We start from the raw sequence: 15,890 nt of genomic DNA, 5'->3' as shown, positions 1-15,890 counted from the left end.
GCAGTGCAGCATTTGTTGCAGTTCGATGTTCAATGTTACAGTTGCAGTTCAATGTTGCAGTTCATGGTGCAGTGCATCACGTAGCAGTGTTTGGCCACACTTACAGCCATAAATACAGCTTTAGTGACGCAAAGCTAGTGTTTTGCTTCGACGGTTAGGTTGTTCTTGCATGTGAACTGTGTAGCCGGAGTCGACATTCTGGTGAGCAAGAAGAACTTAAGTGCCTGGCATTCCCTCTCAGTGAGTATTTTATAACATTTTTTGGTGTAATAACATTGCGAGCTCCCTACTTGCACAGCACGCGATGTATCGTTGCACTGGCTCAACAAACAGAATTAGAATTCAGTTTTTTGCTTCTCCTGTAAAATTAAAAAAACAACACTTAGGGTTGTCTTGCTCGGAACCCTCAATATGTTGTGAAATTGCATAAGTTTAAGTAAAAAATCACTTAAAAGAAAATCGCCTTTTCAATCATCGCCAGCAATATTATGAATAATACAATGTCGGATACAACGCTCACTCTTGAACAAACACAACGTCCATTTTTTCCATTTCCATGGGTCAGAATAGGGGTTTGTTTATGATGATCGTTGACAACGTGAGCTTAGTCGTCTTTCCGACTATCGGTCGCCGGCCGGGGTAACTTTTTCAAACATTCTCCACCCATGCGCCCACGTAAGCCCATCCAGTGTCTTACAGACAAACTGTATACACAACCAGGTTGGTTCTTACAGACAAAATGCCCACACAACCAGGTCGACTCTTACAAACTGTCTACACAACCGGGTTGACTAAATTACCGGCAAACTGTCTACACCAAGTGCCCCCCCCCCCCCCAGTGCCACCCCTGCTGCCTCCCAGTCTCACCCCTGGGGACGGCCGGATAGCGCCGCTCGCCGGCGGACCTCCTGCCGCAGATCCTCCACGACGACCTGGCGAGTGGTGCGCTCTTCGATAACTGCCTGTCGCAGGCGGACCACTTCTTCACGTAGATGGACCACCTCCTGACGCAGTGTGGTGTTGTCTCCCTTCAGTGTGGCGTTGTCTCCCTTAAGTGTGGTCACCTCCCCCTTCAGTGTGGTCACTTCTCCCTTCAGTACGGCGTTGTCTCCCTCCAGTGTGGTCACTTCTCCCTTCAGTGTGGTCACTTCTCCCTTCAAACCAGCCACCTCTTCACGGAGAGCAGTCAGTTCTCCGCACAGACGTTCTATGTCCATCTGAAACACAAAATGTTTTGTTTCTTAGGTTCCCAATGATCAGAAGAGACAATAGCCGTTTTCATGACGGGCTATCCTGCGAATGCACCTACTTTGACCAAATCTGCACCTAATCTCTTTTAACTCTCGCCGGCACAGGCCATTTCGAGCCCTTCGACGGCACAAGGGGGGGGGGGTTGGTACGACCCCCCTCGCGTTTGGCCCCTGATGGAGCTAGAGGTTCGCAGAAAAACGAGCGTGTTGCCCGTCACGAGAGGAAGCCAATGATGCCCAATTTTAAGGTCCTAAGTCATCGGTTTGACCCAAAAATCGGAAATATCGGGACCTGTTAGAAAGTCGTAAAGCGTGGCTGCTCGGGGGTTTTCCGGGGTGCTGATCACGAATATTGTGTTAGTTTTGATCAAAGATGATGTCGTTAAGCGTTTAGACCAGGTCGGGTCAGGTCAGGTCAGGTCAACCGGTAGGGGTCGTGACGGGTATTCGTAGTACCTGTCGTCCGCCTCTGACAGCTTCGTAACATGTTACGATAGCACCAAAACTACTTCGTAATTGTTCAAATGGTTGCTAAATTCGAATTCAGCTCCAAAAACTAGCCTAGAAACATGTAAAACTCGAAAAAGTGAACCGAGGTCACCAAAGGTCAATGACCTGACCTGACCTTCAGGTGACCTTGACACCCACCTTAATGCATGGGAGCTACATCAAATCACATGTTTGAACGTTTGAAACCACGAAAAGCTTGCAAACGCGCGGGTAATGCGAGCCGACATACGCCGAATCGCGATTTCGGCCAAACATGGTCACGGAAAAGAGGTCACAGGTCAAAAGTCATTGTCAAAGGTCATTGGGGTCAGGATCATGAAATTTTCAGGGTAGGTGTAAAATTGATCAATGCGAGGGTACTGAAAGTTTCGTCGAGATCGGCCGCTTTTTACGCGAGTTTGTCGCGAAAAACCTTAACCCTATTCCTGGCGGGCTCCGCCGGGACAAGAAACTGGCGGGGGGGGGGGGGCCGATTCGGCCCCCCCCCCCCTGAGATCTCGAGAACGAAGCAAGATAGCGACAAGCGGTAAACGGCATCGGATACGCACGGTCAAGATCTACAATTTTTACAAAGGTCATTTTCAGGTCAGGTCAAAGATGACGTCACAGGGGTCGAAAAAGTCAAAATGGCAGCGCTAGATATGGAGAGAGTTTTTCTCGAATAACTTTCGAATTAGTCAAGATAGGAACAAACTAAGGGCATCATCGTGATCCTCTCGTCAATCCGCATCGAATGATATATATGTTGACCTCGAAAGGTCAAGGTCAAAGGTTGACCTCAGGTCACGTGACCTCGAGGTCATCATGTATATCATTCGATGCGTCTTGACGAGCTGAACACAATGAGACCATCCACGCGTCTGTATCTTGTTCCTGTACGGAGTTATTGGCCAAAAACCTTTGGTGACCTTTGATGACGTCACATGACCTCACAGCTGCCCAACAGCAAAACAGACCTCAAGGTAGTGAAGGTTGATCGTATATGAAGTCATGTATGGTATATGGGGCCATTCCGACCCGTTTTAGTGGTAAAAACAGGGAGTTGATTTTTCCCCCATTGACTTATAATGGGGAGGTCGCGAAACTGACCTGACCTTAGGTCACCGATATCAAAATTCCGAGATATACAAATTGCACATACTGGTACCCTAACTAAAGCCTGAAGAGAAGAAATTGATCGGTCAAAAACTCTAGCTCTGGCGTGATTGCAAACTTTTCTGAGGTAGGGTCACCAAACCGCCTCTGGTGACCTGACCTGAGGTCAGATCAACTCAAAATTTTCAGACATGTTGCGTAGAAGCCTTTTAGGAAAAGTCAGAAAATTTGAGCTTCCTAGCTCAACGCGTTTGGGAGAAATAACCAAAAAACCTCAGGGGGGGGGCTCCTCAGCCCCCCCCCCCGCCAGGAATAGGGTTAAGGTCGCATCAACCCCCCCCCCCCCCCTGTGCCGACGAGGGTTAAAAGGCAAAATCTTTATTTTATATTTTTTATTTCAGTGTTTTAACCCTCGCACGACCAGGCCATTTCTCATAACACGAACGACCAGGGGGGGGGGGGGGTGTTACGACCCCCCCCCCCTGGCGTTTCGAAACGGAAGGTCGTAGAGCTTAGCGGAAAAAACCAACGGATTGCTCTCAACGAGATCTCGCGATTGGTGGTATATTTTTGGTCCTAGGTCAACATTTGACCTACTTTTGACCGGTCAAAGGTCAAATTTTCGGAAAAATAGACCTTTTTCAACTTTCCGCGGCGATTGCGGCAAAACGGTGGGAGATATCGACTTGAAACCTTCACTATCGTGTTTCTTGATCAATTCTCTATCGTTTGGTATGTATTTCGTTTCCCTAGCTCTAAAAATGGCGCGTTGGGAGCGCCGGAAGTCGGCAAGGTCACAGTCGGCGGCAGAAATTCGAAAAATCAAAATTTAAATTTTTTAAATCTGATTGTATTTTTGGATTTGGGAGGTCCATTTGCTCCCTATAGAAGCTAATATTGCTGCATATTCCCATTGAGGTGACAAGAATTAGCAAAATAGTGGTTCGGGCGCTTTTCAAAAATAGTACCGGACGCTGTTCCTCTTGTGACGTCATAGCTCCGTGACCTGACCTGACCCGGTCAATTTTCTTGCACCACACGATAGCCAATGCTTGCCCCAACATGCATGGGAAGTTTCATCATGATCCATCAAACAATGTGGGTATCACCGGCAGAAAACCTAGGGATTCGGCGCACACGTTTGGTAACTGTCGGCCGGAGGCTGTACCTCTTATGACGTCATAACTCCGTGACCTGACATGACCCGATCAATTTTTTTCGGCAAAAGATGCGCAAAGATTGCCCCAGAGGGTATTGAAAATTTCAGCCCGCTACGACAAGCCGTTTAGCGTGCACTTCGAAAAAACCTCAGGGGGGGGTTGATACAACCCCCCCCCCCCCCTAGGCGTTCTAGGGTTAAATGTCAATGATACTGTCTGATAATTTGACAAAGCAGGCATATCAGCAATTAGTGCAACGATAACCCATAGCTTCTAGGAAACACACGGAACCTAATTTAACCAAATCTGCACCTAACCTACACCGAATGTGCACCAAACGTGTATGGTGTACCTTCCAGATGGCCGTCGTGAAAACGGCTATTGAGATTTAAGACTGTGACTGTGAGATGACTGTGTATGTTCAACACAGACTCTACCATATACAGTCTGTGTTGAAAGTACTGCAGCATGGCAGGGTGGTGCTAGGGTTCACGGAGGTCGGTCCAGTTTGAGTGCCACTAGATCGCCTGTGGGACGGGGAGAGGGGGAGTGGAAGAAGGGCAGGCCAGAAGGCAATGGATGGGGGGAGGCTGGGTGGGGCGATTTGACGGACTACGGGCAATCAGTGCCACAGACGCCTTGTGATACCCTTTGCCCAGCTTCGTGACCTGAGGGGCTCTGACCTGACCTTGACCCGAGGTCAACTACTTAAGTTGACCTCACCCTAACAAAAAGTATACCATTCGACGCACCTGAGCTAGGCGAACACAATGATGCCCAAATCGCGACTCTGCGGACATTTCTTGCGAAGTTATTTATCCTGCGACTCGCTGCTTCCATAACAACAAAAGCTGGTATGTGGAAACGGGACTGTATTTTCTGGTACACACGTCACATTTTTACAGATACGTGATCCGACGTTGGTGAGGTGCAACGCCCAAAATACAGTCCATAAGAACTTATGTCAACCTTCCAGACAAGGTGTAGTGAACAGCTATCAATGAAAACAAAATAGGTACACAACATTCCTAAACCGGGTTTTTAAACAGCATTCACGAGTCACGAGTCATACCATGTACAGTACCATTTTCACCGATTTTCTCACGCACAGATAATACGTAGGAGGCAGCAGGGGTGGCGGTGGGGATGCGCGCGCTCCGTCCACCACCGTGACCGGTCACCGAATAGGCAGTCTGCCGCGCTCCGACCCGCGAGGTCGGGCGCGTGACGTCATAGCACAATCCCGCGCAGCGGGCCGCCCGATAAAGCCATTTTGTGCGAGGCCCATGGCCTCACACGAAATAAGCATTTATCCTGCGACTCGCTGCTTCCATAACAACAAAAGCTGGTATGTGGAAACGGGACTGTATTTTCTGGTACACACGTCACATTTTTACAGATACGTGATCCGACGTTGGTGAGGTGCAACGCCCAACCCCCCACACCGAAACACCGAAGGAGCACAAAATAAATCGCAGCACCTGCGTCGAAAACGCTGACAAATATATGAACACAAAGCACGCTGCTATATGCGGAAAAAGGGAAATCACACCTGTTACAGACTGGCATTGCGACGTGTCGGAAAGCACCCCGAGTCGGGAGAAGAAGCTCCGCGGCTGCTGGAATACTGTCAGCAGCCGTGTCGAGAGCTCTGCCCGTCGGCGGTGTTGCCGCGCCGCACAGCCGAAAAAAAAAAACGAAACTCGAAATAGCTCGCCATCATAGTAGCCCTGCTAGCCAATCTACTGGCGGTCACCCATGCTAATGGCGAGTAAGGAAGTCGGCCGTCGAAGGTAGTTATTAATGGCAGAGGACCGCCACCTGCCTGCTTCCCGGAGCTGCATCTCAGACATGCCCTGTTGCGCGGCATGAGACGCACCTCCTATCCGAAAACAGTGCCCCCCCAGCTTGTTGTTGGGGATACCAGCGAGGTGGCCGGCACGTTTGAGCAAAACGGACATGCGTCGTGATGTCAGCGGACGCTGGCAGCTGGACAAAAATAAACAATCGCTGGAGGCTCCAGCCGGGCGCAGCTGCAGATATTCAAACATCGCTCTGACTGGGCATGCCACGACGTCTGGGCGTGCCTGCAGAACGTCGAATGGTACGTACGAAGTTTTCGACGTTGGAATGGTGACGGTCATACGATCGCCCTGGATTTGCACGTTCCTGCGCTTAATGGTGTGCGATGGATTTCCACCAACGGACACCTCGCCTGGCCTAAGCATGGCAAAAAACGCGAGGGGAAATGCTGCTCGTAGCGCTGCTCTTTCTATGGGATGAACAGGGAGCGTGTTGAGTGCTTCGCACAGGCCCCGGAGCTCCGTGAGCGCTAGCGCCGCGCGGAGATCGCAGCTGGGGCGCAAGCGCCGAGCGCCCGCCAGCATCTTGCGCACGCGGAAGTCTGACGTCGGGTCGGCCAGACCCCTAATGCGATGGGCATAAGCAATTGCTGAGCAGTGAGCAGCGAGCGCTGCAGAGCCGCAGCCGCCGTGGAACCTGTCAGCCAGAAAGTCGGCCACCTCCGAAACAGTGATGGGCAGCAGCCGAGCAGGATACGGCCGTCGGAGGAATTGCCCAACTGCGCACCACGTACCCTCATATGCCCGGAGCGTGGTCGTAGCGAGGGCTGCATTTGCCAGTGTAGTTACTGTCGCAGCATTGCGAAGTCCTGCCAGTCCCATGTCGTGGCACTGTCGTCGGCATGCGGTCGCAATCTCCGGAACACCTGTGTGCACCCACGGGACAGCGCGTCAGGCGCATCGTTCCGCCGTCCGGCAACATGTTCAGCACGAATCAGGATATCATGCGTGACGGCAGTGACAAACAGGTGACGGAGCCACACCATACTCTGAACTGAACGTGACGACTGGGTATTCAGTGCTGTAACCACGCTACTATTATCAGACCGAACCAAAATGCATTTGTGCTTTAGAGAATCTGACCAAACATGGACCGGGACCACTACTGCCACTAATTCTTTGACGCCAATGTCGGCGTCCTGTAGCCAATCAGGCCAGCGGCCCACGAGCCAGCGATTGCCACAGATGGCTCCCAGCCCAATTGTCCCTGCCGCGTCTGTCTCCAGCAGAAGCGCAGGATCACTGAGCCAGCGACGTCGGTCCAGCAGGGAGCGCCCATTGAACTCAGACAGAAACGTCAGCCATGCCCGCAAATCAAGACGGGCAGCTTTGGTGATCGTGACCCTGTGGAATGGCCGGCGAGCCCCGCGGCAGAGATCAAACATGCGACGCAAGAAAGGCCGCCCCAGCGGCACTACCAGGCAGGCAAACTGCAGCAGGCCGACACAGGACTGCACCTCGCGCAGTGTAGCCTTCCTGCGTTGCAGCAGATCGGAGACAGCAGCACGAGCCCTCAGTAGCTTGTCCTGCGGAAGACGCAGTTCGTTGGAGGCCACGTCGACCTCGACACCGAGGAAGGTCAAGGACCGGCAGGGTCGCACTGTCTTGTGCGGGTGCAGAGGTATATGCAGCTGCTGGCACATAGCAATGAATCCATCCAGAGAAGCAGCACATGCTGCGTGCGAGTTACCGATGAACAAAAAATCATCAAGGACCGAAATAATGTGACCAGCCCCAAATCTGTTCTGCGCTATCCATACCAGGCTATCGCTAATGCATTGAAAAATCTGAGAGCTACTCGCGCATCCCATGGGAAGTGCGCAGTCTTTGTAGATACGACCACGCCATTGAAACCCGAGAAATGCAGTATCGGAGTCCGCAATCGGAACTAGTCTAAATGCGTTGACAATGTCGGTTTTTGCCAAAAAAGGAGAGTCACAAGTTGCGAGAATATCCAGGGCATCGTCAAGGGAGCCATATTGAACACACTTATAGGCTGCCGAGATGTGATCATTCACAGAGTCCCCGGCGGGGAAGGACAGGTGGTGGATTACTCGATATTCACCTGGAGACCTTTTGGGCACAAGTCCGATGGGTGAAACCCTGACCACGCCGCTCCCCAGCGCTGAGAACGGTCCGGCCACCCTACCGGCTGATAGCTCCGCTGCGATGTACCTATCGACCACGGTTGGGGCAGCGCTGCACGAGGGCAGATTGCGAGCTACCACACCGGGGACAAGCTCTTCACTGCCAATCGAAAAACCATTTTTAAAGCCGGTAACAAGGTAAGATTTTAGTTCAGCATCGTAGCCCGACAGAAGCTGCTCAAGAATGTCTGGTGGTACTGCTGGGCTGAAACTGCGTTTCGTGACCGAAGCATTCAGCTTACTTCGTGGCGCCGGGCTCCGCACGTGCGTGTGCTTGTCCAGGGCGTTTTGAGCACCTGAGGACGGAATGCTGTCCCTGACACGTTCGGCACACATGCCGGAACCGGCAGTTCCGGTTGCGACAGCCCCTGATGCCGTTAAAGGCAAAGCAGTAGCGAAAATTGTCTGAAGCAGACGCCCTGTTGTGTGGCGGCTGGCCTCTGGCCGCTCCACCCATGCCGCGGGCTATGGCCTGAAGCCACATCTGCGAGGCTGTAGCTGTCTCCCCCCATCGATGCCCCGCCGGGTCGACCTCGCGAGCTTGGCGGAAGCTTTGGTCAAATTCCCGCCATGCAAACCCCAGCCCTGGTGTCGCCAGCTGGCTCACCTGTTGCATGTGTTTCATGAGCCCCAGGGCATCGGCGGGATGCGCGTCAAGGTATACGGCTGCAAACCTTATAAAAGCCGCACACCACGCTCCAAACGAGCTGATAGTGCGCCGGGCGCGAGGCTCGGCACGGAGGATCCCGTTGATGAGCTGAAACTTGTTTCCCAGCTCACCTTGGGAGTTTTCCTGAGAGTCTTGCATGCTGCCTAGCTCTACGAACTTATGATCTATTATTTTTTGCCTGATAGGGGCCGCCACCGCCGCAACAAGTGAGACACTATCACCATTGAAGCCCACTGTACCTGTCCCCATATCCACTCCTGTATCGATGGGCGCGCCGGGGTCCAGTGCCCCCGACGTGTCGTCCAGCGAAACAGAGTTGGCTACAGCAGGGGCAGCTCCTGGCAGCGACTCTTGCACCACTTGTCTGACGATCTCACGCAGCTGCCCGGCGTCGATGGTGAGGGTTGGCGGTGCGGTGGAGGTACCCGAGCAGCCGGGCTCGGCGGCTGGTTCGCGTCTAGGAGGGTCGCCGGCCGCCGAGCGGCGGCAGACGGGCGGCGCCGCGCTGGCGTGCTGGTCGCTGCGCGGCGACCGGCCGAGAGCGCCGTGTGCAGCGAACTTCCCCCGCCTGCCGCACTGCGCGTCCGACGACGAACCAGGCTGGCGCCAGCCGCCTCCCTCGCTGCGGAGGACGCCGCCCTGGTACGTGCTGCCGTCCTCGGCATCTCCCGATCCGCATGAAAAGAAACGAAAACACACGTTTAGCGGTTGGGGCTCCATGGGGCCTGTATTAGCACAACCATCCACCCACAACACACCTACACACATATCACATTGTACCGATAAACACCTCGCCTACTCGGCGGGAACAAAATAAAAACCTGAACGCCCCATGGGCCGCGCAGTTTAGGCAGCAGCGATGCTGTTAAACAGCTGCTGGAGCTGCCTCCAGCCTGCTGGTGAGGGGTGGACACCATCCCTGCCTAAGAAGGAGTCAGCCATCGGGAGGGTACACATCTTGAATTGGGGCGCCGCCACTGGCCTGCGAAACAGCCGTCGTAGGACCTGGTTAAGAATCCGCCGCCGCCGTCGATAAATCGACGCGGACACACTGCCGGCACGCGCTGCCACCCGCGGAGGTATGGGCAGGATATGCACCGTCTCAGCACCGGCGGCAGCTATGCCGAGGACCAGCTCCTCGAAATGCAGGCTGAGAAGCCTAGGGCTGAACTGCGGGCTGGCCACATCATTGCCTCCGACAATGACCAGGACATCCGAAGGCTGCCTCAGGTGCACTGTTCTGATCGCCCAGCGTCGAAAGTCCTCGTTGCTAAGCCGCGCACCTCTCCAGCCAATGGCCTGGACGTCAGAGTCCAGGTCGCACCGATATCGCGCCCAGTGCGCATAACTGTCGCCGAGCACCAGTAGCATGCTCCTGAAAATAGCATTGTTGTAAGGAAAAATGTTTACGTTAATACTGGCCGCAAAGATCGGATCATTGAAATAAGCGGTATCACCAATGTGGGCACCGCCAGCCTGGGTGAGGTGCCACCGATATTAAAACCGGAGTGAGCAACTGGGACCTCGTCGCGACGTTGAATACCGACTGGGCGCACAACCACAGACGACACTATCTTAGTGTACAACAGTCCGGGTAAAAGCAAAGCACCAGCCAACCCCCCGTATAAGGGAGCACACTCGGTACGTACAAATGCCAGACGACACTAGTATAGTGAACAACAGTCTGGGTAAAATGTAATACCATCATCGGAGAGGTGAAGGGCCAGTGGGATATACCAATGCCAGACGACACTATTATCGTGAACACCAGTCTGGGCAAAATCCCCGGCCATTACCGTAGAAGTGAAACACCGGTCAGTACAGACCAATGCCAGACAACACTAGTATAGTGAACAACAGTCTGGGTAAACTGTAATACCATCATCGGAGAGGTGAAGGGCCAGTTGGGATATACCAATGCCAGACGACACTATTATCGTGAACAACAGTCTGGGCAAAATCCCCGACCATTACCGTAGAAGTGAAATACCGGTCAGTACAGACCAAAGCCAGACGACACTATCAAGCGAACAACAGTCTGGTTAAAATCCCACAGGCATTATAGTAGAAGTGACGCACCTGCCTGGATATAACTAAGTCCAGACGGCACAGTTATTGAACAACGGTCATGTTAAAATCTCAAAGACATTACCGTAAAAGCGAAGCTACTATCGGCAGAGAATTGCCAACGATATTAGGTATCGTACTTCAATTCATATAATGAATATGTCTGGTAGGTATATATGGGTATCATTATCACATATTAACAATTATCAAGATTACCTATGACTTTAAAATTATTGCTAATAGCATCGCAATTGCTTAAACATTCATTGGATATGGGCACGCTGTGCCCTAACCGCCTGGCCTCTGCGCCACCCGCCCCACACCAGCCGCCGGCCCGCCGCTGGGCCTGGGCCGGCTGGGCCCTCCGGCGATGTCTGGGCGGTGGCTATCAGCCGATGCGCCCGAGGGCAAACAGCAAGGGCGTCTGGCGGGAAGTGCGCATGGTCCATGGACCACGCACCGTTTGTGAAAACAATATATCACTTAAACCATGGAGTGTGATTTGGATTAGCAGCTCTGTGGCTTGAGCTGATACCAGCACACAGCAGCATTTCATGAAACTGCAAAAACTATGGCAAAATAAACCTGATATTAGGAAATCGAAACTTTTCGTTTACAGTTACGCTATGTAATACCATTCGAGGCGGTGGAAAAAAAAAAACTCATGATATTAATCCGTACCCCGCTATTCCGACAGCCATATATCCGTAGTCATGGGAAAACAGCTACGATGAATGCCTGCTGTATGTATGGGCTAGCCATGGCCACGGCATGCACACAATTTGGTTGAATGAAAGCTTGGGTGACCTAGGAGGGACGAAAAATTGACCGAACAGGAATATCTATTATAAAAAACCGCGTGTCGCGCACAAAATTATTTCCCTGCGCTATGATGAGCCGGTAATTGCTTCAAGCCATTAAAACACCACTCTGGCTCTCACCTTGGCTCGTCGGACGCGAGGTCGTCCTGCTCCGATGCGCGCGCTCCGTCCGGATGCGCGCGCTCCGTCCACCACCGTGACCGGTCACCGAATAGGCAGTCTGCCGCGCTCCGACCCGCGAGGTCGGGCGCGTGACGTCATAGCACAATCCCGCGCAGCGGGCCGCCCGATAAAGCCATTTTGTGCGAGGCCCATGGCCTCACACGAAATAAGCATTTACTAAAAACCGAACCTGTAACTTCAGTCACTTGACCTGACCTCAGACGCTACCGGTTAACCTGAGACCTAAAAATTGGAAACCAATCGCTGCGACTTGTAACGACACACACGCTCGTTTTTTTTCCGCGAGGCTCTAGCTCTAATAGAAGCGAAACGGCGTGCTGGGGTCGTGTCAACCCTTCCGAAACCCATTTTGTTTGCGGGAAAATGAGGAACCTAAAAAAAGAACACCTTTCTAATTTTTGCATGTCGATTTGCAATGACATTAAGTTTATTTTGAAGAAATAAAAATGTAAAAAAATTGTCCCAATAGTCATAAGAGGCAAATGAAAAAAAAGATTAAGGTTTTTGTTCAACAATGAAAATTTTTCTTGGGAATTTTTAAAAGTAATATTAATTTTTGATTCATCGCAAGCTTAGTGTTGTTTACCGTTTGTTGGTTGCTTAACCCGTTCTTGAGGTATAGGCCATCAAACTCAGCGTTACAAACCGAAGTTTAAAAAATGTAATGCAATATAACTCAAAACGTTTTGATCTGAGAAATCTGATATTTTACCAGGCGTCTTTGGGGCCTATGATTACCCTTAGGACCGATTTTATTATCCTTCGCCCCAGTGGGGGGGGGGGGCATATGTTACCACCCTGTCGCGTTTTTTTGCGTGTGAATAAAAAAAAAACGCCGCGCGTAGCGCCGCGCCGCCTGGAGTAGCTATTTGTATATCAATTTTGGACAATGTGTGAAATTTTTGACCCCAGGTCATGTCAGGTCAGGTCACCAGGTCAAGTTAACTGACCAAGCCTAAAAAAGTTTGCTATCATGTCCAGCCTGCAGTGTTTGTCAGAAAAGTTTTATGCTTGGTGGATTGCGTGATTTTATGGGCGCCTACAATTTGTATATCTAGGATTTTTTTTATATCCGTGACCTAAGGTCAGGTCAGTGGCGTGACCTTACCATTATAAGTCAATGGAGAAAAATGAAAATGCCTCTAGATCCGTGTGTACGCATAGGAACAGCCCAACTATTTCAGAATCACAATGATTTGGACCACCCGTGACGACCATGGTGTCTTTTTTGCTGATAGCCTCTAGAAAGGTCATCCGTGGTCATTTGAGGCTACAAACAGATTTTTGTCAATAACTCTCGATTGGAAAGAGATAGGACGCTGAGGATGGCCTCATTGTGTTTGTCTTGTTAAGACGCATCGATTGATATGCAACATGACCTTTTCCGGTCAGGTCATGACCTTGACCGGAGGTCAAATTTTAAAGTTGACCTTTCAAGGTCAAATTATATTTCATTCGACGCGTTTCGGCGAGAGGAACACGATTCTGGCAATAGAAATGTTGTGGCCTGTTTTATTCAAAAGTTATTGTCGAAAAACACATTTCGTAAAAACAGCTTTTTTGGAGTTTTTGCCCTCTGGAGGCTAAACCATTGACCTGAGGTCAATTTTGATGGTGAGCTTATCAAAAGAAAAGGTAATAAGCTATCGATTGCTTTTCCATCCGTTTTTCTAACTATCATAGTTCCTGAGATAATGCGTGTTTTCTCAGAAATATAATGACATTTGGCAAATTTTGACCTTTGATGACCTCCAGTGACCCCAATATTGGTCTAAGATGAAAAATGATCGAAATACTTTCAAACGTACGCATTGAGAGCTATCGACTGCTTTTTGCCGCGTCTTTCTAGCCCTCTTAGTTTTTGAGTTAGAGGTAGGTGGTAACATATGCCCCCCCCCCCCCCCCCACTAGCACTAGGGCGAAGTTGGCTGAGACCGCCACTGGGGCGCGGGTTAAAATCTGAAAGATGAGGGTGACGGGCCTGGTACGATCTATCGTGGAATTCCCCAGTAAGCACATACATACATACCTACCTATGGCTAGCCGGCGGACGCCTGTTGGTTGACGTAACCTGACCGCAGCCGACTTTCCCCAAATACATGAATACAATGATCAAAACTGAGTTGATAATAGCGGTTAGCGAATGCCTAACAATTATAAAACTAATACCTAATGCTTAGTAAAATGCTGATAATTGTGTCTCGCTGGGTCACATGGAGTCAGTAGGTCGTTCCTCTCCGAGTCCCAGCGGGGCGCGGGTGAAACTGAAATCGCTTACCTTACGTCTTTCAGCAGCACACCTTTCGTCCTAGACCTCCAGTCTCTGTCTGGGGTCACAGGGTTTGAACTGCGCAGTGCCTCCCCTGTGTCCCTTTGTCATGAGGCCGAACTAACCCATTGACGCGGAGCGGTGCAACAATTTGATGACGTCAGCAGAGTTACCATGGTAACGTGACAACACGAGCCGAGCGGTGTGCAGTCACTGCCCTCCCCGGATATGCAAGTTGCAGTTTCTGCTGGCGGCGCATGCAAACCAGGTGGTCGAATTGAGTGCCCTTGACAACAAAGTACAAACTAGATGAAGGTCCATGTTTAACCCGCGTCCTGCTGGAAGGGGGGGGGGGGGGGGTTGAACACCCCCCCCCCCCTAATGGTTTTTCGCGAACGCCGTTTTTGGCACACCTTATCATACATCAATTCTACACATGTTGTAAAAATTTCAGACAAAGGTCATTCAAGGTCAGGTCACCAAGTTACTTGAAGTGACCTCACCTTATAAAAAGTTCCAATGTCTGCCATATAGCTACACCTACATAGTGACAGATTGCTTTGAAACTTTCAGCGATTGGCGCTGCCCCCCCCCCCCCCCCCGATGCCATACGCGCTACCTTTCTCAGTGAGAGGGGTCACCATCCGGAATGTTTTACAATCGGGAACAATTGAATGACAATGGGCGCCTCAGATGCATAGGCGGCGGAACGGGGAGAGCACCGGGGCACCGTGCCCCCCCCCCCTGATTTTGGCATTTTAACATTAGCCCTATGGGCGTTGCATGGAAAGAATGGGATCAAAAGTCGTCAGTGCCCCCCCCCCCCCCTTAATTGAAGGTGTTCCGCCGCTACTGCTCAGATGCCTTCGTTTGCTGAATTGGCGAAGAAACTGCGAGTGCCATTGCGTTCGGAAAGTGAGATGGCTTTTCAAAATTTAATTTGATGAGTTTTCATAAGAACTTATAATGTCTTACCTATAAATAATTGCATGCAGCAGTAGGTATTGAAATTGTAATAACACCCTCTACGGTCAAGGTGCCAAGCCTAAGCCAAATGCTGACACTATGTTGTCGTTTCATTTCACTCAGTTCACGCTTCACAATGACAATGACTTGCTTGCCACTAGTAATTCAACAATGGAATTTGGAAAAGTATTTTCAAGATTTTGATTCCAATCCTCATTCCATCCTACAATCGAGCAATCACGTTTGACGGTAAAAATTATTTTCGGTTGATCTATTGTTACCCAGAGAGCCATTTATTTTCGTAATGTGGACATATATGTATAACACAACTTAAAGTCGGAAAGTGGGCACTGGCAGTATGCAAACTGCCCAAGCTTTTGGACGGTATGTATACTGCCCAAGGGGTCGGGTAGTAGGTATGCATGCTACCCGGGCGGTATGCATACCGCCCGTGCTGTTGGGTAGTATGCATACTGCCCGGGTAGTTTGCATACTGCCCAAGTTAGCATATGACCCGTAACATATACATAGGTACCCAAGAGTTTCAACTTCAAAAAGGTGCTCACCAAGACCTAAAGTTCATCAAAATTGTATGACCTTGACGCTATACAATAAGCCAGAGAGCAAACTTCATTCCTTTTTTTGGCTCACTTCTTCTTGCAAAAGTGGTGCACGTACAGATTATATGCGCTTATGCGGCGAATCACCATTCTTGTCGAATATTGTCTTAACTCGCGCCGGGCCGGTGCTCCGCGACTTCCGCGCCGGGCGGTGGTGTTCAGACGCGGGGTGTCTGAACACCCCCCCCCCCCCTCCGTCTAACTCGGCTCCTGGGCCACGTAGCGACACGCGGTATAAGCGGCATTCGAAAGAACGTCAAAAATAATGAC

The sequence above is a fragment of the Amphibalanus amphitrite genome, unplaced genomic scaffold (genome assembly GCF_019059575.1).
Source record: "Amphibalanus amphitrite isolate SeventyFive unplaced genomic scaffold, NRLGWU_Aamphi_draft 000492F_arrow, whole genome shotgun sequence".
Taxonomy (NCBI): Eukaryota; Metazoa; Arthropoda; class Thecostraca; order Balanomorpha; family Balanidae; genus Amphibalanus; species Amphibalanus amphitrite.
This window is presented reverse-complemented; position numbering follows the sequence as displayed.